This window comes from Mercenaria mercenaria, chromosome 2, assembly GCF_021730395.1.
Source record: "Mercenaria mercenaria strain notata chromosome 2, MADL_Memer_1, whole genome shotgun sequence".
Taxonomy (NCBI): Eukaryota; Metazoa; Mollusca; class Bivalvia; order Venerida; family Veneridae; genus Mercenaria; species Mercenaria mercenaria.
This window is the reverse complement of record NC_069362.1, coordinates 58,819,262-58,846,341: the sequence shown is the minus strand read 5'-3', so window position 1 is coordinate 58,846,341 and position 27,080 is coordinate 58,819,262. Positions and strand designations below refer to the sequence as shown.

The 27,080-nt window shown below is 36.8% G+C and overlaps 1 long non-coding RNA gene across 1 annotated transcript in view; it reads right to left on the bottom strand.

Moving 5' to 3' along the window:
• LOC123562774 (uncharacterized) overlaps positions 1 to 26,242 on the bottom strand; it is a 62,083-nt gene extending 35,841 nt beyond the window's left edge. Inside the window, exons 1-3 of the long non-coding RNA XR_008369831.1 lie at positions 26,135 to 26,242; positions 16,054 to 16,158; positions 5,499 to 5,632 (exon numbers count right to left, since the gene is read on the bottom strand). This is a non-coding gene — a long non-coding RNA (uncharacterized LOC123562774). The remainder of the gene's footprint in view (positions 1 to 5,498; positions 5,633 to 16,053; positions 16,159 to 26,134) is intronic.
• Between the last annotated feature and the right edge of the window lie 838 nt (positions 26,243 to 27,080).

Here is a 27,080-nt window from a genome sequence, read left to right as displayed (position 1 = left end):
AATATTCAAACTTGATTACCAGGATATGCAGTTAAATTAAACAACTGTGCCAATGCCACTATAGGTAACGTACCTATTATGTATTGTAATGTATCTGTTCTATGTTATGTAATGTACTTTACAAAGGAATACGGCAAGATACTTTTTATATATTTGTCTAAATCATAAAACTAGAAAGGTAAATTAATATCTAATATGAAGTACATCTTTTAATCTGAAGCAAGGTCTTGTTAGGGGCTATAATTCAATTTTACCTTCTTTGCGTCATACTGCCATTTACATACAAATTACAGAATAAACAAAATCTAATTTCTAAAATTTTAATTACTCATGGCGAAATCAAGAGTCGAAATAAAGTGGCACTGTTGTGAGAGTAGGACACAAATTAAATGTCATACATCTACATCAAAATGGAAGTCAACAAAAGATATTAAAGTTTGTGAAATTCATCTCTGGTTGATGTGGGCACCAAAAAGTGTAACGTATAAGTAGCCAAAATCTTCTGATGACTTATGGGTTACATTCAAAAATGTCATTTGCAATAAAGCACCTCCGCCACATATTGGTCGACCAAAAAGGACCATGCTCTTGAACTGATTGGAGCTAAAATTATGATGATGCAAAAAAAGACGATATGTTACCACCACTTTAAACATTAAATATGACAGTATATATGTGTCCGATTCTTTCAATGTAAAATTACAATCAAAGACTTATATTGAAGTTTTTTACAGTGTTAGCGGCTTAATTTGTGTTCATTGTTCATGCTTTTAAAATTCTATATATATTTCTGAATTAACATTACATGATTGTATTGTTTGAATAGATACGTTAATTACCATGTTATGATCTTTGATTACATATTGTGATTTGAAGGAACAAAAACATTTTTGTTCAGGCTAAATTAAGTCAGCATCTAGGTTTGACACGTCGGTTATATTACTGAATATTACAGCTTTCATTTGTACATATTTAAACAACATAGATGACACCAATCATCGTGAAAAATCAACCTAATTACTGATTTTATCTACTAAAGCTAAGAAATTCTAGTAATTTGGTGTTATACAAGCATTAAATCACAAAATGATGTTCTTTAAAGTTACTTCGTCCAAAGTCCATTTTCAAACATTCCGATTTGCATGTTTAGTGGAGAAACAATATACGGATAATAGCGTTCCGCCTAAGCTACTGCTAAGGCCATGAAGGGTTTGTACATTTCATGACCTCTCATGAACAGACTCAGTTAAACCGAGTCTGCTATTATGTTTGACTAGTGGCGTTCTTTGCTCACAAAGAATCTTCTTATAGCTTTCATTCACTGCATTTTTTTGTTTTACCGGAATCCCAAGGCATGTCTATTTATACTTGAAACTATGACAGTATTTCAATCATGAAATAGTTGCATTATATTATTATTTGTTATCATTGAAAACTTGCACCATACGCCACCGCAACAATTTCTGTGTCTCACATTAAATTAATTTTAGCAGATTTTACTGTGTTTGACTGAAAATATTCTTCTTGCATCACGCAAGACTCCAAATTTTACTTTGTTTTTTATTCAGCATTTATTGAGTTGTTAATAAAATGCAATTTACAAATGTCTAATAAGGGCCGCTGTATGTGTGCTGCAGTCATTGGCAGTGTTTCAGCTATTTAGTGTGTTTATGCCTGTAGATACGGAGGCCACAATAGTTCTTTTTTTTCCGTCTGGGTCAGCATAAACTGGAGATGGATTTTCTTTTTGTTCTTCAGAAAATGAAACAAGAGGGCCATGATGGCCCTATATCGCTAACCTGGTTAAATGGTTGCTATGAAGATTTGCATTTAAGCTTGACAGTATTACTTTCAGCATTCGTCAGAATATTTCTAAAACAAATTTGTTTTTCTAAGTCCACATAAAAATCCTTACTAGCTAGAGATAGGTCAAAATACACCTCAAAATAGGATGTAACCTGCATGTTGTAGTGTACTACAGAAAAGTGGTCCCAATTTTTCCCAAAGACTAGTAATGAAAAGGTTACAATATAACCTATTTATAGTAACAACAAAGGGAAGTAATTCTAAAGAAGAGACCTGTGCATGACACCCTGTCTCATGATGGTGTACAATTGTGCCAAGTTACATAAAAATCCCTCCATGCATGAAGAAAAAATGCTCTGGACAAAGTCATTCTTGCATCAGACCTTTGGCCTCTAAGTGTGAACTTGACCTTAGACCTAGGGACCTGGTTCTTGTGCATGACACTCCGTCTCATCATTGTGAACCTCATTTGCCAAGTGATATCAAAATCCCTCAATGCATGAAGAAGAAATGCTCCAGACAGTTTTCATTCTTGTATCCTTTGACCTCTTAGTGTGACCTTGACCTTAGACCTAGGACATGCTTCTTGCACATGACACTCCATCTCATGATGGTGAACAATTGTGAATTTGACCTCTGACCTCTAAGTGTGACCTTGAACTTAGACCTAGGGACCTGGTTTTTGTACATGACAATGATGGTGAACAATTGTGCCAAGTTTCATCAAAATCCCTACATGCATGAAGAAGATATGCTCCGGATAAAATCTGGGGATGCTGCCCGCCCGCCCGCCCGCCCGGGGCATTTCCATAATTGTTTGTTTTTTTGGGTTTAACACCGTTTTTCAACAGTAATTCAGTCATATAACGGCGGACAGTTAACCTAACGAGTGTTCCTGGATTCTGTACCAGTACAAACCTGTTCTCCGCAAGTAACGGCCAACTTCCCCACATGAATCAGAGGTGGAGGACTAATGATTTCAGACACAATGTCGTTTATCAAATAGTCACGGAGAACATACGCCCCGCCCGAAGATCGAACTCACGACCCCCCGATCCGTAGACTGACGCTCTACCTACTGAGCTAAGCGGGCGTTCCCATAATACATCCTGTTTTTCAAACGGGCATATAAAAACTGCCATTAAATCAAATAATATAGTTTCTATTGTAAATGTAAACAGGCAAACATTATTTCTGTAACGAAATATAACATGTACACTGATTCGATATACAAATAGTAGAATGTGGTCATTTGTTTCTTCTCGTGTTACTGTGGCAGTGCCACGCAGCCCTTACCTCCCCTAGAACCTATAGCAACCGATCTGGAAGAATTTATTTTTAAAACTTATGCTTCCCTTTTACATTATACATATTTTGTGCTCACTATTTACTGTATTATATGCAAAATCAAAGTTATACTTTTATTAAACATATAATTAATAATGCGCAGTATAATTCATATCGACATTTGTTATGAATGAAACTGTGCTCAGAACCAGTGTTTATTTGATGAGCTATTTATAGACTGAGGTCATAAGCTATAACGAAGTGGTTGCTGGAATCTCGTTTCCATTTAAACAACATGAACACTATCCAAGCATTTCTATAAAATTTTGATTAAAAAATGTTGTATATTTTTTGTTAAATATGTCTTATAATTGGCATGATTTATTAGCGTTATCTCTGCATATTACACAGGGTGTGTATTATGTCACTGAAATTGAAGAAATTATATAATAGTGGGCAAATTAATTTACCTTAATCATGTAATATCTGAAAGGATAACAGAGTGCTACATTACATAATCATTTACAGAATCACGTAGAAATTATAGTATTCTTTGTATTTTGGACAGCTACACATATTTACATGCCATACATGTTATAACTGTTCTGCTGAAATGTTAGGTCTATTTTGATTGTTTACTGTTGCTTGTAGGTAAGATTGTATTAAGAGTATCTGAACTGTATTGTCCACTCTGGGGCTAATCACCCCAAAACAGTCCAAGAAACTACATGCACATAAAGTATAAAGACTTTGCTTACCGGTAATTAAAATTATATTTCTATTTATTTTTTATTTATTTTTATTTTATTCTATTTATTAATTTTATTTATTATAACAGCAAATGATGATGATAAAGATACATTTTAGGTTTCAAGTCATTATCTTATATTGTACTAAAGTTATATCCAGAAAGCAAAGATTGCCAAAAACTTTAAGAATGAAAAGGGCCTTAATTCTGTCAAAAATACAATTAGAGTTATGGGGATTCTAACCACATAATATGCAGGTTGAGGATTATAAAGAAATAATTTTTAATTTCATGTCATTATCTTTTAAAGTATAACAGGCCCATTCCCTGCACATATTTTGTCTGTATGCTGGACAACGTTATTTGAACTTACAGTAAGATATAAGCAATAGTAACAAAGATATGGCAGAAAAACAAACATTGCCGAAAAACTTTAACCTTAAAAATAACCCAAGTATAACACTTTCGTGACCTTCATCTTAAGTATAATGGGCCCAGCCCCTGCACATATTTTGTTTGTATGCTGGACAATGTTTATTTGAAGTTACAGTAAGATATAAGCAATAGTAACAAAGGTATGACAGAATAACAAAGGTTGCCGAAAAACTTTAACCTTAAAAATAACCTAAGTATAACACCTTGGTGATGTTGACCTTGGATATAATGGGCCCAGCCCCTGCACATACTTTGTTTGCACGCTGAACAATGTTAATGTGAAGTTACAGTAAGACATAAACAATAGTAACTTAAAGAAAAACAAAACTTTAACCAAGAAAGCTCACGCTGACGACGGGGCGAGTAGAACAGCACCCCTATTCTCCGAATAGTGGAGCTAAAATGGTTTCTTAATAGCGTGCAAGTGCAAGAATATCTCTGTTCAATGAAGTTTACTCTCCTGGTCAAACACCCAATGAAATAACCAAAACAACAGTTTTATGCCAGAATGTAGAGTACATTATTCATTTTGTTTGTTTGTTTTGGGTTTATCACAGTTTTTCAACAGTATTTTAGTTAGGTAACAGCAGGCAGTTAATTTAACCAGTGTTCCTGGATTCTGTACCAGTATCAGGGCACTCGTTTGGCCATTCTTGGGGCCAAATATGGGCCCCATTCCCCTCTTAAAATAGTATGTATTTGTCCCCTTTCTCAGAAGAAAATTCCCTGATTAAAGGCTGTTTGACACAACTAGAGGTTACTGCTGCAATATAGTTACATTAGTTAGAAATGATTGAAAACAGTATTAATAAGTGTGAAAAGTAGTACATATATATGGTTAAAAACTTTCCCTTTCTCTTTTGCAACGACGAAAAATTCACCTTCCTGAGGGTATGTGTACCTGTCCCCAAAAGTTGTCTAGTGCCCTGTCTCAGTACAAACCTGTTCTCCACAAGTAACTGCCAACTTCCTCACATGAATCAGAGGTGGTGGACTGATGATTTCAGACAAAAATGTCTTTTATTAAATCGTCACAGAGAACATATACCCTCACTCTGGGATTGAACTCACGACCCTGTGATCCATAGATCTGCGCTCTCCCAATTGAGCTAAGAAGGCGGACAATACATTATTCAATATAAATGGATGAGTGGAAGAGTGCAGAGCATTCATTATCTGTATTTGGATGTGCTGTTTGGAAAAGTTTTATATATCTATTTACCAATATTCTGAGGAAATCCTGGTCCAGGTCATGGATGTTTGTGTATTAGTCTTGAACAGCTGTTCTGCAACTCTGTACTTCTTATCCATATAAGTGGCCACTGACAGGAAGCATCTAACTGACAGCTTTGGGATCTGAAATCACAAAAATGTGTTTGTATCTTGAGGATAATGCTTCACTCATACAAAGCCAATATTTTGTTACCTAATATCTATCTGTTTTGCAATTTCCAGAGTCAACATTTCAGTTTTATGAATTTCACGAAACATTTTAAGGTTTCAGCTGTGTCCGAAACTAAATTTTTGATAGCAAAGACAGTTGAAACTGGGTACCTCGAATTTCAAAGCATCAAGCATTTTACTTCGAGATGATCGAAATTCAATTTAAAATGATATTTTGTGTGATCCAGTGTTGTTAAATTTTCTGGTGTCTTGGGATGACAGAGTCCATTTAACTTTAGTACAGTAAAATTCCACCTAAGCCGGTACTAGGAGATGTAAGGGGTGTTTCACATTTCAATAAGTCTGCTATTTATTTGCTTGGTTGCGTTCTATGCATCCAAAGGATCTTTTTAAAGATGTTATTCATTTCTGTGGCAAAGAGTTTTCAGCCTTTCTCAGTGCCGTTCAGAAGGCCCTAAGTATCTTCATAGTAGTTTTGAATAGTATTAACTATTTGTATTTTTAACAATTGAGTAAATTAATATAATCAATATTATTCTAGAGTATTTAATAAGACTTTAGAATTAGATTTATTATTGTGGTACTATTATTCAATAGTTATTAAGCATTTTTGACACATATAAATGTCTCGGTACAGTGTAGTCATTAGCTATATGTTTTGCGATTTTTCAAATGATATTTAGTTGCTAAATGTCAAAAAATTAAAACTATAAGTTTCTCCATTTTATATTCATCAAGTTGACATATTTTACTTCTATTTTGATTTTCTACCACTCATATCTTGTTCACATTCTTGCCGGTTTTTTCAAGTTCAGGCTTTCAAGTGACCTTTGACGAAAAAAAAGGAGAAAAGCATGAGCCTCTGATATAAAAACAAGAGGGCCCAGATGGCCCTTGGTCGCTCACCTGAGAAACACACCATAACAGTGTAAACATGTTTGTCCTAGTGATTTCATGGAAAAAAATATTCTGGCCAATTTTCATTACCATTGGGCCAAAAATGTGGTCTCTTGAGTTAAACAAGTATTTTATTTGATTTGACATAGTGACCTAGTTTTTGAAGCCAGATGACCCATATTCAAATTTATCTTAGATTTCTTCAAGGCAAACATTCTGACCAAAATTTATGAAGATCAATTGGACAATACAGTTTTTATCGCATACACTGGGTTTTTCTTTCAGTTGAGCTAGTGACCTACTTTCTGACCAAAAATGACCCATATTCAAACTCGACCTAGATTTCATCAAGGCAATTATACTGACCAAATTTCATGAAGATCAATTGAAAAATACAGCCTCTATTGCATACACAAGGTTTTTCTTTGATTTGACCCGAGACCTAGTATTTGACCCCAGATGACCAATCATCTAACTTGACCTAGATCTCATCAATGCAATTATTCCTACCAAATTTCATGAAGATCAATTGAAAAATACAGCCTCTATCAAATACACAAGGTTTTTCTTTGATTTGACCTAGTGACCTAGTTTTTGACCCCAGATGACCCATATTACAATCTGCCCTAGATTTTATCAAGGCAATCATTCTAACCAAAATTCAAGATCAATTGAAAAATACAGCATTTGTCGCATACACAAGGTTTTTCTTTGATTTGACCTAGTTTTTGACCCCAGATGACCCATTTTCAATTTTGGCCTAGATTCAAGATTATCATTCTGACAAAATTTCATGAAGATCATTTGAAAAATACAGCCTCTATTGCATACACAAGGTTTTTCTTTGATTTGACATAGTTCTTGACCCCAGATGACCCATTTTCAAACTTGGCCTAAATTTCATCAAAGTTATCATTCTGACCAAATTTCATGAAGATCAGTTGAAAAATACAGCCTCTATCGCATATACAAGGTTTTTCCTTGATTTGGCCTAGTGACCTAGTTTTTGACCCCAGATGACCCTTTTTCAAAGTAGTCCTAGATTTTATCAAGGTTACCATTCTGACCAAATTTCATGAAAATCAGTTGAAAAATACAGCCTCTATCGCATACACAAGGTTTTTCTTTGATTTGACCTAGTAACCTAGTTTTTGACCCCAGATGACCCATTTTCAAAATCGTCCTAGCTTTAATCAATGCAATCATTCTGACCAAAATTCATGAAGATCAACTGAAAAATACAGCCTCTATCGCATACACAAGGTTTTTTCTTGATTTGACCTAGTGACCTAGTTTTTAACCCCAGATGATCCATTTCCAACTCGACCTAGATTTCATCAAGGTAATCATTCTGACTAAATTTCATGAAGATCAGTTGAAAAATACAGCCTCTATCGCATACACAAGGTTTTTCTTTGATTTGACCTAGTGACCTAGTTTTTGACCCCAGATGACCCATTTTCAAACTTTGCCTAGATTTTATCAAGGTTATCATTCTGACAAAAATTCATGAAGATCAATTGAAAAATATAGCCTCTATCGCATACACAAGGTTTTTCCTTGATTTGACCTAGTGACCTAGTTTTTGACTCCAGATGACCCATTTTCAAATTCGTCCCAGATTTCATCAAGGTAATCATTCTGACCAAATTTCATGAAGATCAGTTGAAAAATACAGCCTCTATCGCATACACAAGCTAAATGTTGACGGACAGACAGACAGACAGACAGACAACGGACATCGAGTGATCAGAAAAACTCACCTGAGCATTGCTCAGGTGAGCTAACAAGAGCTGTCTGATGACAGCGCGCTCGACTATTCGAAGAATTGATTGAAGAATGGGGTCAAAATATTTCCATGGATATTCAAACAAAAGAAATAAATAGATTAGACAAACAATGTTCCTGTATTACTTTGATTTCGATAAGTCTTCCACTAAATGGCAATATATGAGCCAATTTCAAAGTCCAAAAAGGGCCATAATTCAGTCAAAATAGTTATGTACTTTTGCCTACAGATGGAAATCATAATGATAAACAAGTGTTCAAAGTTTAAAAGCCATATGTCAAATAGTTTTGACAAAACATGGACTTGTATGAAAACAGAACCTATTTCAAAGTTAAAAAGGGCCATAATTCAGCCAAAATAGATGACAGAGTTTTGTTCTCTTTCCTACAGACAGAGACTATTATACTAAACAAGTGATAAAAGTTTCAAAGCCATATGTCAAACACTTTACAAAAAATATGAACTGGTACGAAAAACTAAACCAAGATTTCTAAGTCAAAAGGGGCCATAATTCAGCCAAAATCCTTGATGGAGTTATGTATTCTTGCCTATAACTGGACATGGTGATGGTAAACATGTGTTGAAAGTTTCAATGCTTTATCTCAAAAGACTTTGTCAAAATATGAACTGGTACGAAATATTAACCCAAATTTCTAAGTCAAAAAGGGCCATTATTCAGCCAAAATCCTTGATGGAGTTATGTGCTCTTGCCTATAACTGGACATGGTGATGGTAAACAAGTGTTGAAAGTTTCAAAGCTTTATCTCAAAAGACTTTGTCTAAATATTAACTGGTATGAAAAGCTTAACCAAGGTTTCTAAGTCGAAAGGGGCCATAATTCAGCCAAAATCCCTGATGGAGTTATGTACTCTTGGATATAACTGGCCATGGTGATGGTAAACAAGTGTTGAAAGTTTCAAAGCTTTATCTTAAAAGACTTTGTCAAAATATGAACTGGTACGAAAAACTTAACCAAGATTTCTAAGTCAAAAGGGGCCATAATTCAGTCAAAATCCTTGATGGAGTTATGTGCTCTTGCCTAGAACTGGCCATGATGATGGTAAACAAGTGTTGAAAGTTTCAAAGCTTTATCTCAAAAGACTTTGTCAAAATGTGGACTGGTACGAAAAACTTAACCAAGGTGTGACGCCAACGCCGTAGTGAGTAGGATAGCTCTACTTATTCTTCGAATAGTCGAGCTAAAAAGTAGGAGAAAGATAGCAATCTAGTGATGAATAGTAGGAACTTAGGTAGCAGGGTACACTTAGATTCGAAAATTTTGGGCACGGCCAGGCTTACATGTAGTGAGTCGCAATATTAATAAGCAGAATCAGGGTAGCCATTTTAATCTTAATTAATGGCAAGATCAGGACTCTCATACAAGAATACAGAAAGTTATCAAAATGAAAGTTTTACACAATCCATTAAAAATAGCATGCCAAAATCAACAATTTTGCACTTTTTAAACAGCCTGCAATGATCCCGCTGCAGGAACAATGCCCAATTTCATTGAGAATATACAGGAAACTGGACAGACACCTTTTAAGTCTGGTGGTGCCTAACTGTTTACCAGGCAGTGAATGGATGATTGTATTTAAGGCTCCCTGAGACAGCATCCACCTCTTCTATGAAATATGTGAGCCATCCACAGTTTCTAGACTGGATGAGAAAAAGCACAGATGCCTTGGAGTAACAAATGCTGTCTTCTTTATTGATAAGATGAGGAGTGAAGCAGGTTGTAATTGCGAAAAACGTTTATAGTAAATGGGGCATCAGAATGTACCATGCAGCTGCTTCATGGAAAGAGTTCACTCTGCGCAGCAAAAATCAACACTGTCAGGCACTCTGACAGACATCATTCAATACATAGATGATTACTGTAATTGGACAGTGCCTGTCAGGGCTCCTATACATGCCAGGTCAGTGCCAGTATGATCGCCAGGCAATTTTGAAAGTAAAGTTTGTATCAAAAATTGTACTGTTTCCGTCGGATTTATGCAAGCACCCTCAGAGCCCATTCTGATAGTAGGACAATCTTCTGATGATGTGTTAATGGGCTGAGCAAAGGCTAAGGTAGCTGCTGAATTTTAACCTTTCTCTAAATCTTTCTACGGCATTATCTGATGAGCCAAAACTGACCATGCCTTCGTCCGATTTCACCTGCTGTCAGACTGGCACCGGAAGATTTTGCCCAATTATCCTTCAAATACTCACTGTCTGGCAGCATTTCACCAATTGTGACAGGGCTTATTGCTGCCAGTATTATAGACCTTTTTGTATACAAGACCAAGTCCTTGTTTTTTACAATGTCACTCCTTTTAAAATATCATGTTATTTTTTTGATTTAAGAGACATCTTTGCCATGTACATGTAAATCTTGGTGCCAGAGTTACAGATATTTTCATATATAATGTTGGTGATAACAAGAATTTGTAACAGAGTTAACCACCACCCCCGCCCGGGGACATTTTTCACAAGACATATTGCACACCATTACAACATCTTCCTGGTAATAGGACATGTACATAAACTGTAACTATATAATTATCATATAATTCATAAAGACATTATAAAGTCTGAAAATGTCTGGAAATCTATAATTGGAGAATGCTTTCAAATGCTAATATATGTATAATGTACTTTAAAGACATATTTAATGTGATTTGATTTTTAAATTGGTAAAGAAAAATAAACAAAAATATAATGAAATATCTTATCATATAAAAGGGAGGTAAGTAATAAACAAATGAAACCCATGACACTTACATGGTACTAAAACAAGAGCTGTCACTATTGGTGACAAATGCCCCTGAAGTAGGTCCAAGAATGCCACAGATGTATTCGCAAAAAATCACATATCATTTTGTGACCTTGTCCTAAGAGGTCTCGGTCATAAGTGTGACACATCTCGATATGGTTAACATTTGTGTCAAATTATTTTCAAATCCCTTGATAAATGGCGGAGTTATGGGCTAGACAAGAAACACCTTTGACTTCTAAGTAAGACCTTGATCTTGATTTATGCCAAATAAATTCAAAATCCCTTCATCAATGGCAGAGTTATGGACTGGACAAGAAACAGACCATGTTAATCTTTGACCTCTAAGTGTGACCTTGACCTTAGAGCTAGGGGTCTGGGACTTGCTCATGACACATCATCTCATTATGGTGAACATTTATGCCAAGTAATTTCAAAATGCCTTATTGAATGGCAGAGTTATGGACCGGACACTAAACACCCTGTTTACCTTTGATTTGTAGGTGTGACCTTGACCTTTGAAGTTTCATTAAATTGTGTCAAGGGGATGAGGAGAGTTGGTGTGCACAAAACTGTGTCTATGTATATACAGTCGAACTTCGATGGCTCGAACTCGAGTGTCCCATGGGAATTAGTTCGAGTTTTCCGTTGTTCGAGCCATCCAAATGGCGGCCATTTTGAATTTGGGAATTCGAGGGAATGATGTGTTACAAACCTTACATCATAATATATTGTCATATTGTACCTAAATATGTGTATGATGCGATGCTAAATAAAAAAACAAACGCTGAAATATTCTTTATTATTTATTTTCAAACAAGACATAGATACGAAAAACCACAGATAAAACACCAATATAATTATAAGAATTAGTTCAAGACAGCATTAAACAGAAAGACATGAATAGCAAACCTTTATGGATCATAGTCCAGTACAAATATTATCAAATATAAACATGATAAATCGCGGACATGTATACACGAGAATATTTAAGAACAGTACTAAATGACGTCACATGATGACATATTCTATAAATAGACACATGAAATAAATAAATCCAACATTAGTAATAAAGAATAAAAACATTTTAAATTACTTACAGTTCTCATATTTCGTCGTTTTGGACCAAATTTAGCGTAACACTGACTTTTTTATCCAACCAGAAAGTGTGTTTTTAGAACATCAAACATTTTAGCGATTTCTGTTTTTGATTTCAGACCTTTTTCACATTCGATGATGGCGTTATATTTTGTTTCTAAAGTTTTTGGATCTAATTTTCGTTTTGTTCCTTGCTTTCCAGTAGCCGACTTAGCTATCGCCCCCGTTTCCTGGTCCTTTACTAAGTTGTTCATCCATGCTAAAGCAGTATGAATGTTGACATCGGATTTTTTATGCAGAAAATATAAAGACAGACATTGCTCAATTATTTTAAATAATTTTATTCGTATTAATCAAAGCCCATTAAAGCATTGCAGTGAACGAAAGTAACTTTGTTTAATTTGTTTGTCGTATACCGACGTTAATTACATAAGCGTGTGAAAATTACGCACGCGCCGGTTAAAGGGGAAGCTTGGCGAATGTAAGACAGAGGTGTGAAAAATGTTGTAAACACAAGCCATTCCGGCGACAAATTGTCTGTTCGACTAAATAGGTGTAATTATTACTGTAATTGAGCCAAAGGGACCACCAAATGAGTTCGAGAGTTCGAATTTTCGAAGTTCGAGCGATCCGAGGTAGAACTGTATAGAATAATGAAGGAATAAATTCGGGACCGAGCGAAGAGTTCGAGCGATCGCGGGTGTTCGAAAGATCCGAGTTCGAGCCATTGAAGTTCAACTGTAGTATAGTAACAAAGTCTTGTAACTCTTCAATTTTTTTCCTGAAAGAACCTCACATGCCGCATGCACAACTACTGTTGTTACTGATCACTTGTGTGAAGTATCACTAAATTGTGTCAAGGGGATGAGGTAAGATGGTGCACACAACATTGTGTCTATGGGCACAAAGGTGACCTTGACCTTGGAGCCAGGGGTCTGGGTCTTGCACAGGATATATAAACTCATTATAGAGAAAACTTGTGCCATGTTATTTTAAAATCCCTTGATGAATGGCAGAGTATGGCCTGGACTATAAATAGACCATTTTAAACTTTGACTTCTAAGTGTGACCTTGACCTTGAAGCCTGGTTCTGGAGCTAGGTTCTGGGTCTTGCACATGACACCTCATCTCATTATAGGAACAGGATATATCAACTCATTATGGAGAAAACTTGTGCCATGTCATTTTAAAATTCCTTGATGAATGTCAGAGTTTGGCCTGGACAAGAAATGGACCATTTTAAACTTTGACTTCTAAGTGTGACCTTGACCTTGAAGCCTGGTTCTTGCACATGACACAACTCATTATAGGGATATTATATTTGTGCCAAGCAATTTTAAAATCCTTTGATGAGTGGCAGACCTATGGACCAGAAAAGAAACAGACCATGTTAACCTTTGACCTCTAAGTGTGACCTTCACCTGAGAGCTACGGGGTGTAGGTCTTGCGCAAGACATGTCGTCTCATTATGGGGAACATTTGTACAAAGCAATTTCAAAATCCCTTCATGAATGGCAGAGTTATGGACAGACACAAAACTGACCCATTAACCTTTGACCTCTAAGTGTGACCTTGACCTTGGAGCTTGCGCACGACAGGTTGTCTCATTAAGGGGAACATTTAAGCCAAGTTATTTCAAAATCCCGTCATGGATGGCAGTTATTGACCGGACACAAAGTGTAACGGATGGAAAGACGGACAGACATTCCTACAAATGGGTATTTAGGTGACTATTCTTTTGTTCTCCCTACTGTTCCTTAAGCCTTGACAAGAAAAACAGCCACATAAAAGCTTACTGAATGAATGACATCAGAAAACAAGAGGACCATGATGGTCCTGAATCGCTCACCTCTTCCCACATGACCCAGTTTTGAGTATGACGTCGTTTTTTCTATTATTTGACATAGTGACCTAGTTTTTCAGCTCATGTGACCCAGTTTTGAACTTGAACTAGATATTATCAAGATAAACATTCTGACCAATTTTCATGAAGATCCATTGAAAAATATGGTCTCTAGAGAGGTCACAAGGTTTTTCTATTATTTGACCTATTGACCTAGTTTTCGAAGGTACGTGACCCTGTTTTGACCTTTACCTAGATATCATCAAGGTGAACATTCTGACCAATTTTCATGAAGATTTCATGAAAAATATGGCCTCTAGAGAGGTCACAAGGTTTTTCTATTTTTATACCTACTGGCCTAGTTTTTGACCGCATGTGACCCAGTTTCGAAAATGACCTAGATATCATCAAGGTGAACATTCAGATCAATTTTCATGAAGATCCATTGAAAAATATGGTCTCTAGAGAGGTCAAAAGATTTTAATAATTTTAAACCTACTGACCTAGTTTTTGACCGTAGTTGACCCAGTTTCAAACTTGATCTAGATATCATCAAGATGAACATTCAGACCAACTTTCATACAGATCCCATGAAAAGTATGGCCTCTAGAGAGGTCACAAGGTTTTTTTATTATTTGACCTACTGACCTAGTTTTTGATGGCTAGTGACCCAGTTTCAAACTTGACCTAGATATCATCAAGATGAACATTCTGACCAGTTTTTATGGAGATCCATTCACAAGTATGGCCTCTAGAGAGGTTACAAGGTTTTTCTATTTTTAGACCTACTGACCTAGTTTTTGACCGCACATGACCCTGTGTCGAACTTGATCTAGATACCATCAAGGTGAACATTCTGACCAATTTTCATACAGATCCCATGAAAAATATGGTCTCTAGAGAGGTCACAAGGTTTTTCCATTATTTGACCTACTGACCTAGTTTTTGAAGGCACGTTACCCACTTTAGAACTTGACCTAGATATCATCAAGACGAACATTCAGACCAACTTTCATACAGATCCCATGAAAAATATGGCCTCTAGAGAGGTCACAAGGATTTTCAGTTATTTGACCTACTGACCTAGTTTTTGATGGCACGTGACCCAGTTTCGAACTTGACCTAGATATCATCAAGGTGAACATTCTGACCAATTTTCATGAAGATCTCATGAAATATATGGCCTCTAGAGAGGTCACAAAGTTTTTCTATTTTTAGACCTACTGACCTAGTTTTTGATGGCACGTGACCCAGTTTCAAACTTGACCTAGATATCATCAAGATGAACATTCAGACCAACTTTCATACAGATCCCATGAAAAATATGGCCTTTAGAGAGGTCACAAGGTTTTTCTATTATTTGACCTAATGACCTAGTTTTTGATGGCACGTGACCCAGTTTCGAATCTGACCTAGATATCATCAAGGTGAACATTCTGACCAATTTTCATGAAGATCTTGTGAAATATATGGCCTCTAGAGAGGTCACAAGGTTTTTCTATTTTTAGACCTACTGACCTAGTTTTTGATGGCACGTGACCCAGTTTCGAACTTGACCTAGATATCATCAAGATGAACATTCTGACCAACTTTCATAAAGATCCCATGAAAAATGTGACCTCTAGAGTGGTCACAAGCAAAAGTTTATGGACGGACGCACGGACGGACAACGGACACCGCGCTATCACAAAAGCTCACCTTGTCACTTTGTGACAGGTGAGCTAAAAAGTACAGTTACCTATTGTTCCTATAGCCACCTAAGTATGCCAATGTCGGCTCTGAAGGACGGATGGAAGAACACAGCCTATTTCTAAGTCCCCTTTTTCTTGAAAACAACTATTTTAAGTCTGAATGCATTCATATATCAAGTGACAAAATGGGAAGATTGTGAATCCAGACTTTATCTAAATCTCTTGGATCAACGCCAACCCAAGTGTGAGAAAGATAAATTTTCTTTATACCTCCTAAAGGATCTAGAAATTACTTACTTTATTTGTATAGACTGGTAAGTTTCTTTTCTCCGGTATCCTGTACACAGTGGTAATGATAATGACTCGTGTTCCCCTGACTCCAGAAACTTCTCAACTTTCTTACTGAAATATAGTAAATTTATTCATATAAGTAAATATGTGTGTTTTCGGGTTTAACGTCTTTTTCAACAATTTTTCAGTCATATAAACGACGGTGTCTACTTGTAGCAATATAAGTAAAATATAGATTAAACTTTTTTTATTGTATCAAGTAGTGATGGGCCGACAATCGGCGACAATCGAATAATTGTCGGCGTTGCATTCATGAGCGCGACCGCCGACTTCACTTTTTCCCTGACCGATTAATTACTTGGCACCCTAAACGGATAGTTTAGTTGTTTCTGGTCTTTTTCTTTCTGGTATTTACGGTTCTTTGGGGCAGTTACGCCAAGGGAAACTACTCTACGTAAAGGCATACAGACACTAAATAGAAAAATGGCGCGAAAAAAAATGGCAGTGGCATAATGGCAGATACAAGTAGTTCTCATATTTTTTGCCCTGTAGAGCTATTTTCCTTATTTTCTTTGCATTTCTTTTGCTAAAATCACATGACATCATTCTATGCTTGACATGTAGGTAGCATTTTCATAATGAAATAACATGACAAAATTTTCCATGGAAACTTAGATCATACACCACCAGTGTAATTTGGGGTCTCATTTTTTAGCTGATTTTGCAGTTTGTGTGTTTGACTGAAATTATTTTTCTTGCATCAAACATGACCCCCACTTTTCTTTTGATTTTTATTTAGCATTGACAATACTCTTCAAGAAAATGTAGGTTACAGACATTTAAAATGGGTCCTGATGTGTGCTGCGGCCATTGGAAATAGGTCAATTTTATATAGAATAAAGAACAACAACTATTTAGTGTGTTATAACCTAAAATGGCTTCCAAAGAAACTGAAGTCATCTGTGATCACCCAGATTTTGGAAGATATATGGCTTTTACAAAATTAAGTCGGGAAAGTCTAAGACTTACGCAAGCAAAGGAATTTTCATTTTTTGCTTTTGTGGGATTAAAATCATTCCAGTCGTTAACTAAGGATTAATAAATAAATTTAATTTAATAACACAGTATCACTGGAAAAGTTCCTTGTAAAATTAAGACGTGTACCTGTTTTGAAGTTTACTATCTTTTATGCTGTCAACTTACTCGTGTTTATGAAGGGATACAAAAGAAATAGGATATTTGATGTCTGTGTGGTTCATTTTTTTAAGTAATGACATAAAGCATACACTGTGAGGTGAACTTATAGATACACAACTAGAGTAACTGATTATCTGATTACAGTCTAACCTGTCTTAAGCAGCCAGCCAAGGAAAGCAGACAATTTGGCCGCTTAAGCCAGGTGACCGCTGATCGGAGGTGCAGCCAGTATATGTATTTTTTCAGACTTCTGACCAGTCTATAGCCTTTAGGCCCATTTTTTTTGGGATTTCCATTATTATTTTACCAGGATACAATGACATGCATTTGCCTTCGCAATACGAATGGTCTTCTTAGCAATCTAAAACTCCGGCGTGGTTTTTTTACCACAAAAAAAATTGTTACAGACAATTTTCCAACTTCAAAACAAGTTTGTTTACAATTTTCGCCATTTTGGTAAGGGAAGCTACTCTCGGCGCTTATTGTCTACGCTAAATCTAAGATTGCCGTTACGTTCCGTAAAAGATAGAGTGGTTTATATAGTTTTTTTTCAAACACAATTAATTTCGTAAAAATTTAATAGTATTTTGATGACAGAAGTATAAAAAAATCACAAATATTATGCTATTAATTAGTTATCGAGTATTATCTTTAACCGAGGTCAAACTGTGAACAAAAAAATTGACACGAGGTGACACGCTAATTACCGATAATTACTGGCCATTTGATCATAACAAAAGGGGATTACACCTTTGGTTATCAGTTTTAATTGAGAAGCTCATGTCATTTTGTCGTTCTTGTGGTGAAGTCACACGAAACTTAGCAACCACGTGTTTCTCAAAATCGGGTATCTTCGGCGATTATTGCCTAAAAATAATTGGTTTTGGAAGAAAAATGGCCGCTGAAAGGGGTCAAATACGGCGGTCGGGAGGCAATTTCGGTGGCCGCTGGCCGCGGACGGCAGGTGGCCACTGAATAAAGTGATAAAATAGAGGAAAATCTGTCGGGGGCGTCATAAAATGGCCGCTGAACGGAGGTGACCGCTGATCGGAGGTGACCGTTAGTACAGGTTAGACTGTATATCCGATTAATCAAATCGGTTGGCAAATCTAACTGATTTGCCTATCACTAGTATCAAGTTCTAAGGGCCATACTCTTAGCCAGGTATAATAATGCACTATGTGCTAACATTAAATGCAGGTGCACTTCACAGTGACACTGGTAGGTTTTTGTACGTTGGAGCCAAATCCCTTCTTAGCGGGGCGGTGAGGGGATGGGGGCGGGCCATGATCATAACCACACACTTTCTCTTTTTTGCCTAAATATGTAATATTACAATCATTACCATATAAAATTTCAAGTAGACCTTTACTGCATGTAGTTATTCTATGAAAGGAAGGATAAATACTCTAAATTTTGTTAAAACTAGTTCAGTTGTATCTGTTATCATAAATTACTATTTCAAGTTAAAACTTGGATCCATATAAATATTCACCTTTGTGATGTGCCCCTGAGAAGGACAAATTTGCTCTTAAGAATATCTCTAAAGAAACTGGACCATCTAATTTCACAACAAGATAGTTAAAGCTAAGGAATTTTTATTTTAAAAGGTATTTGTTGAATTTCTTGTGTTTTTTTTGTTTGTTTGTTTTGGTTGGTTTTCAACAGTATTTCAGTTATGTTAAACGGCAGGTTTGGATTTCTTGATAACTCAAAATATGTCTTAATTGGAATTTAAATTGTCAAAATTTAGGACACAGCTATTAATTGGCAAATATACTGGCTAGGAACCAGTTTATGGACAGAATTTGATGTTTTTTATCCATCATTAACTTTAAACTTACCTTACAAAAACTTTTTGCTACATCCAAAAATACACTGGTCAGTTAATACTACTCATTGTTGTGAAATAAATATATATTTACCAGTGGCTTAAATTAGGTCATAAAAAGTGTTACTTTTTCATACTAAGAGAACCAGTTTCTGGACAAATTAATTAGTACAGGTTGACAGATCAACACAACAAGAGCTCGACCAAGCAGAGCAATATATGCCCATTGGGTTATATCAGAGGAGGACGGAAGCAAAATTTAAACAACAACTCGTAGAACATGAAATACCCCTCCTGGATGCACTCAGTAATTGCACAAGGAACAGAAATTATTTGGTTACTGTACACAAAAGTTCTACCATTCTGGGTAAAGGCAGGGTCACTCAAAATCAATAGGGGTCTTGAGCAACCTCCCTATTAAGTTTCATGAATCTAGGCCTAAGTGTTCTTGACCTTTGACCTACTGAACTAAAAATCATGATTATGATTATGATCAACATCCCTATCCAGTTTTGTGATCCTAGGCCAAAGTGTTCTCAAGTTATTGTCCGGAAACAGTTTAACTATGCCAGGTCACTATGACCTTGACCTTTGACCTACTGACCTAAAAACCAATAGGGGTCATCTGCTGAACATGACTAACATCCTTATCAACTTTCATGATCCTAGGCCCAAGCATTCTTGAGTTATCATCCGGAAACAGTTTAACTGTTCCTGGTCACTATGGCATTGACCTTTAAGCTACTGACCTCAAAGTCAATAGGGATCATTTGCTGTTTATGATCAACCTCCTGTCAACTTCCATGATCCTAGGCCCAAGCATTCTTGAGTTATCATCTGGAAAACATTTAACTGTTCCGGGTCACTTTGACCTACTGATCTCAAAATCAATAGGGGTCATCTGCTGGTTATGACCAACCTCCTTATTAACTTTCATGATCCTAGGCTTAAGGTATTAGGCCCATAATAGAGTACCTCCTTTTTGAAGAGTATTCAATTCCTATCATAAACCTAATTTGACTGCAAGTTTCAGGGGGCGTAGGTTCAAGCCACACTTGGACCAAAATTTTTTCCCCTTATTTACCCTTTTTCTAGTGTGTTTTTACTCCTTTCAAGACTTGTTATTGGTTAATTGTACAAAAGTGGGGAAAAAATTCATTTGATAAGCGATTTCTTGCTGTTCAAAGTGAATTTACCTCTGAAACAGAAGGGGTAGAGTTAGACATCTTTAAAAATACCGAGTTACATGCGGTAAAAGTTCTCTATTTTGCCTTCATTCTTTAGATTACATATTGTGGAAGAAATGTAGGTAGGTTTTACTTCTGCCGCAAGGTTATTTTTGAATGAAGTGAGCAAAATTCAAAACAGACCCACAGGATTCGACCTTAATTTTTCAATTTTGGAGTTGGAATTCTGCCTCATTAAATCTGTTTACTCGAGGCACCCTAGAAAAAAATGATATTGACAGCTTTTATTTTAAGTTTTATGATTGTTTACCAATAGTTTGATGTTTCTTTCATAAAAAATAATGGAATAATGAATTCTCTGCAATTTTTGGATAAAGGCAACCACTTTGAAATTTGTCTCTACCCTTACAGAAGCAAGCCTCTGTGGCGTACATGCTGCGTATTTGCTGTGTATATGCCGCGAACACAGTAGTACGCCAGAGGAGTACATTTTACATACACCGCATGCCGCGTACATGCCGCGTACTATTTCGACGAGTACACAGCATGTACGCAGGAGGTCACTAGTACACTTCAAGTACGCAGCACAGACTCTGAAAATTTAAGGAGTACACTGCATGTACGCAGGAGGGACTTGTACAAGAAAATAGTACACTGCATGTACACCGCAGATACTTCGAAATTTATAACACTTATATTTAGTTGCATTAAAGTTGTTTCCCCTTGATGCAGTTACGCCATTTTCTTCAGATGTTTACCAAATTACATGCTACAAAAATTGATTTATTTCATTGAAAAGTGGATGAAGAAAAGCATACTAATTTATTTGATAACATCAATCTACATTATTTTAGTAAGGGTAAATACTTATTGATGCATGTCACTTATCTTTTTTTCTGTTTTTTTCTGTCCAAATGATCAGCATTTGCATAAGAAAGTTGGTGGGGTAAGGAATTTACATTATCACAGCAGTTTCGCCACAAGAGTACACAGCATGTATGCAGCAGGAGTACACAGCATGTACGCCGCAGGACTCGGGCCAGGAGTACACAGAATGTACGCCGCAGGAGTACACAGCATGTACACCGCAGGAGTACACAGCATGTACGCCGCAGGGTAGTACACCGCAGGCTCATTTGCATGTGAAAAGTGTATGTGCCGCGTACATGCTGCGTACTATTTCCCACATACTAAATTCCTCCAGCATACATCCTGTGTACTATGTAGTCCACAGCATGTACGCAGCAAGTAGTACACGGCAGAGCTCATTTGCATGTCAAAAGTGTACTACAAACGTACTATCGGTGTATGTGCGGTGTATATCCTGCGTACTATTTAAAGCCCTTAATTTCAGTACACATCATGTACGCATCATATACGCTGTATGTACACAGCAAGAGTACGCAGCAGGCCTTTTTCTTCTGTAAGGGTACTTGAGCTTGAGGAAATACCATAAATTACACAAACTTTATAAAAAACGGCACGGTAAAAGTTTTTAAAAATTTGCAACTAAGTGCGAAGCACGGTTAACTGTAAGAATATACCAAACAAATGCCATATTTTAAACATTACTATTAGGGGCCTAATACCTTAAGTGTTCTTGAGTTATCCAGAAACGGAATGGTCTACATACCGACCAACCAACACCCAACAGACTGATCGACATCTGCAAAACAATGTACCCCTCCTTCTTCAAAGGGGTGTATAAAAAAAAAAGCGAAATTTAAAGACTTTTTTTTCCTTGGTGGGGCATGTAAGGGTATGGGAAGAGAGGGGGAGCAGGCTATGTGTGCACAGTGGTGATGACAGGATACGAAAGGGCGAGAAACTAAGTAAAAAAAAAAAAATGCCGGGCTTGCGGGAGGGGGACAGTGGATGACATAATATCAGAATAGTAAAGGGCAAGAAGCTTAATGACAACAAGACAATCAGTAACATCGGTGGATGCTCCCCGAAATTACTGTAGCCAAAGGGGCTTTTCAGTTATGGAGGTTATGTTAGGCAGTAATGTGGTCAGCAAGAGTTGTAGTTCTTTAACAATGCACTCCCTCTCACTGATCTCAATGAATTTGTAAAGTATGAAGTCAATTGCTTACATTAGTGATGGGACATCGGTTGGAAAACTCCAACCGATTATCGGTTGGAATCGGTTAGCAAACCGATGCGATGTATCGGAAAAATAATCGGTTGAATGTTACTTATTTTCATACTTGTTTATTCAGATAGTCATGTCTTTAAAATGACTGTTTTACTTAAAGTTCATATGCTCTTTTGAAAAATAAAGAACTACCATTAATCAGATGTTTTAAAGCTGGTTCCTGGTAAGCAGAAATTTGTTTAGTAATGACTAATTAGTTGCAGACAGGGAAACAACAATAAATTGCAATCTGGTGTACATGTATCATAGACCCATAGCTGTCATTTGTGACAGTTGACTGGTATACCTGTACCTGTAACATATCTAGCATACAGCAAGGAAGTACAAATATTTCAGTCTTTCTCTGGCTGACAAAAATAGTGATTGTAGAAAATCATTAAATGAATTTAGTTATTTTTCGGTAATATAAATATTTTGATACAATGGTTACCATAGCCTGACACTACTGAGTAGCACCATGTTCCAACTGCTTGTTGCTATGGCATATAACAATGTCATAAAGCTTGGTAAAAAATGATCAGATAAAAATCAGAGTTTAATCTGTTTCCATATGTACACTGGTCAGCGGTACTGGGTAAACGGAATTTCGGCAGAAAAAAATCATGACAATTCGATGACAACTGCAACTGCATAAAAACACCAAAGTTCTTTCCATTGAAATTACATTATGGACACGGAAATTTGACGGCATTAGTGTCCAGTTTCAACAGATAAATTCCCTCGGGCATACCATTGTGAAATACGAAAATTTATCAAAGTTTCTCTAATTTATTTTGCCCCACTTTTATTGACGCTATGGACGCCGCCATGTTAACAGCTGTGCCTAACTGTAAGATGTTAAATCCATTTTCATTGGATAACTGAAACGAAATACTAACGTTTGATTGTCGGCATACTTCTGTTTTATCCGTGATGTATGCAGGTAGTCCATATTTCGGATATTTCTAGGTAAACATAAATTCTCACGCACCGTATTTCCCTTCGTAAACCTTCGTCCATACCCGTGTAGATTCGTACCCGCTATCGACTCTGAGAAAACATAATCGATTATCGTAATCGGTTGGACTTTTCTAGCCGTCAATCGATTATATCCGCTAATCGGCCCATCACTAGCTTACATAGTATTTGAATTATGCACTGGACAAGGTTTTCAATAAAGGGAGATAATTCAACAAGAGCTATCACAGCAGACAGCGCGCTCGGCTATTTCGATGCTGGATAGTGGAATTAGGCACATCTAAGGAAACTGCAGCTGTAACTCTCCAATGTGGATAAAGATATGGGACAATAGCTTAAGTCTGTATCAAACAAATTTTTTAGTAATAACAGAGATAGAGAAGTGTATCAAAACAGCAAACAAGAGCTCCGCCACGCAGGGCAATATACGCCCAAAGGGTTACATCAGGTGATGGGAGCAAAATTTAAAGAACTTGACTGCTGAAGCCCAAAGGAAAGGAACAACAAAGGGAAGAAGAAAGGGGACATAAGTCGCTAAATATTTGTAACATAATTTATGAAAAATATATATACCTGGAATTTTAACAGTTAACAAGGAGCTGCGTTCAATAAACGCTTGATGCCCCCAGTGGTATCCTTGTCGATACAAAGTAACCTAAGGCCAAAACGAGGTCAAGGTCAAACTGAGGTCAGGTGATGTTTCAAGATGAGGAATGGTCACAAGTTACATCTGTATTTGTATCAATTCATTCTTGTAAGCGGTATTGATGCTAGATGAAACGGTCCCATTTGGTTAACCAAGAGATGGCCCATATAAAGCAACCTAAGTCCAAAATGAGGTCAAGGTCAAACTGAGGTCAGGAGATGTCTGAAGATGAGGAATGGTCACAGGCTACATCTGCATTAGTATCAAGTCATTCTAGTAAGGGGTATTGATGCTAGATGAAACGGTCCCATTTGGTTAACCCTGTACGAACGGACAGACGTACGGACGGGACGGACGATCACTATATGCCTCCCGCATCACTAGATGCCGGGGGCATAAAAAATTCAAATATATTTTTCACTGGAAAGAAACTATAAAATGAGTAAATTTAGTATACAAGAGGGCCATGATGGCCCTATATCGCTCACCTGGTTAAATGGTTGCAATGAAGATTTGCATTTAAGCTCTTGGCCTTCTAACTTATTTCTAGACATTTTTTTGAAGATTTTCCTATGTACAATCAAGTAACCCCTGGGGCGGGGCCAATCTGATGCCGGGGGTCATCGCAGGACGAAGTGTGATCACAAAAGCTCACCTTGTCACTCTGTGACAGGTGAGCTAAAAAACATAAAATAACAAGAGGGCCATGAAGGCTCTGTATCGCTCACCTGACCTATTGACCTGAAGATCATCAAGATAGTTTCATTAAGATATGGTCATAAATGTGGCCTCTTAAGTGTTAACTAACTTTTCCTTTGACTTGACCTGGTGACCTAGTTTTTGACCCCATATGACCCAGATTCAAACTTGACCTAAAGATCATCAAGATTAACATTCTGACTAAGTTTCATAAAGAGACAGTCATAAATGTGGCCTCTAGAGTGCTAACAAGCTTTTCCTTTGATTTGACCTGGTGACCTAGTTTTTGACTCCACATGACCCAGATTCGAACCTGACCTGAAGATCATCAAGATTAACATTCTAAGTTTCATAAAGATACAGTCATAAATGTGGCCTCTAGAGTGTTAACAAGCTTTTCCTTTGATTTGACCCGGTGACCTTGTTTTTGACCCCCACCTGACCCAGATTTGAACATGACCTATAGATCATCAAGATTAACAATCTGACCAAGTTTCGTTACGATATGGTCATAAATGTGGCCTCTAGAGTGTTAACTAGCTTTTCCTTTGATTTGACCTAGTTTTTGATCCTTCATGACCCAGATTCAAACTGGACTTTGAGATCATCATGAGTAACATTCTGACCAAGTTTCATGAAGATAGATTCATAAATGTGGCCTCTACAGTGTAAACTAGCTTTTCCTTTGATTTGACCTGGTGACCTAGTTTTTGACCCCACATGACCCAGATTCAAACTGGACTTTGAGATCATCATGAGTAACATTCTGACCAAGTTTCATGAAGATAAATTTATAAATGTGGCCTCTACAGTGTTAACAAGCTTTTCCTTTGATTTGACCTGGTGACCTAGTTTTTGACCCCAGATGACCCAATATCAAATTCATCCTAGATTTTATTGAGGGTAACATTCTGACCAAGTTTCATTAAGATTGGGCCAAAATTGTGACCTAGAGTGTTAACAAGCTTTTCCTTTGATTTGACCTGGTGACCTAGTTTTTGACCCCAGATGACCCAATATCGAACTCGTCCAAGATTTTTATGAGGGTAACATTCTGACCAAGTTTCATTAAGATTAAGCCAAAATTGTGACTTCTAGAGTGTTAACAATCAAATTGTTGATGACAGACGGACGGACAACTGACGACAGACACAGGGCGATCACAAAAGCTCAGCTCAGGTGAGCTAAAAATTAAATTTGTTTGTTTTACACAAAAGATCATAATATCTTTCACTCATGAACAACATAACTGACATTTTCACTTGTGAAAGATATTTCAATCTTGCACTGAAACAAATGTATACCCAATATATCCATTACTATACATCATTTATATAATTATATTATACTATAATACTATAACAGAGTTTGACTGGCTAAAGGATTAACACAAAGAAAAGTTAAAAACGTACATGTTCACAGTATAATCAGCTGCTGTTGTTGTTCCTGCAGCCCGTGATGCCAAGTCAGAGAGCTACTGGTTCCAGACCTTCTTCCTTTGGTAATACAGCTTTGGGCTGAAATAGCACAAAAAACAACAACTTTGTTTCTCATTCACTTCTTTTTTCAAACTTGAGATATCATACAGTCAGAACAAGATATGATTTCAGTGTTCATTCCAGGATTTTTTTAAGTGGGGTCAAAGGGCCCCATGATGGCAAAAAATTGGGGACATTTGAAAAAAATAGGGGCCATGAAAGAAAAACTGATTTACATGAAAGGAAAGGCTGTATTTTTAACACTTTTCTTACATGGAGTTCAAGGTATTATTTTCGCGGTTCGTAAAACATAATTACAAAGAGAAAAGTGGACACTTCACAGGTCGCTCAACACGACAAAAACGAAACAAGTCATAATATTTTGACCGTTACCGAAACTTAACCACGGAAAGTCCGACAGCCATGAATGCGGATTTACTACGGAATTGATGTTTGTCGCCTGATTTTGGCTAAGCGGTTAGGCTATTGAGTGGTCTAGCGGTCTCGAACATGTCATCTTTCTTTGGAAATTTGTTCTCCATCGTCTGCTTTTTTTAACGGTTAGAGAAAAACGTAAAATTGGATTTCTTTTTTCTCCGAATCGCGACATTTTTTTTTTGTCCGCCATTGCATAGCAACATTGAAAGCTGTATGTTGTTAGGCGACCGGAGACTGGCTACTATTTTAACATCGACCAATGAAAATGCGCGTTACGTCATCGTAAGAGTCGTATTCGATTCACAACTTCTGGAAGTCGGCTCATTGTAAACGGAATGTTTTCTGAAAAAGTGTGCGCCCGACGGGCGCTATAGGGCAAACTTTTATGCGCCAATACAGTAAAATACGCGCCTATGGCCCCATGGCGCGGCCTGGAATGAAC